The sequence below is a fragment of the Octopus bimaculoides genome, chromosome 5 (genome assembly GCF_001194135.2).
Source record: "Octopus bimaculoides isolate UCB-OBI-ISO-001 chromosome 5, ASM119413v2, whole genome shotgun sequence".
Lineage (NCBI taxonomy): Eukaryota > Metazoa > Mollusca > Cephalopoda > Octopoda > Octopodidae > Octopus > Octopus bimaculoides.
Window position 1 is genome coordinate 41,771,404 of NC_068985.1, and position 488 is coordinate 41,771,891.

Consider the following 488-nt stretch of genomic DNA (forward strand, 5'->3'; position numbering starts at 1 on the left):
TATATATATGTATGTATGTATGTATGTATGATAAAGAATGTTATTTATTCTTAGTGATGAGGGAGTAGTGGGAATCTATCTTACATCTGTGTTTGTAATAATGACTGCGTAAAAGGAATATAACACCAGGATAAAAAATTAAAGCTCCTTGGAGCTCTCTGCATCAGTAAACCATAATGCGTTTGCTGCCTCGTGATTCATACTAAAATTTGCGTTATTCGATTGAACGTTAAGATAAAAAGCTTCCGTTTATGTCTATCCAGACCAGAAATGGCCTTGAAGGGTTTTGTCGACAAAGCCGATCCCAGTTCCTAATTTTTTGACGGCTGGTACTTAATCTATCGTTCTCTTTTGCCGAACTGTTAAAATACGAGAACGTATCAAACTAACATCGCTTTCAGGCAATGGAGAACAAACATGAAGACACACACACACATGACTTTTACCTAAAGTTGTTTTTATATGCTGGCCACTGATAAAATTCATTA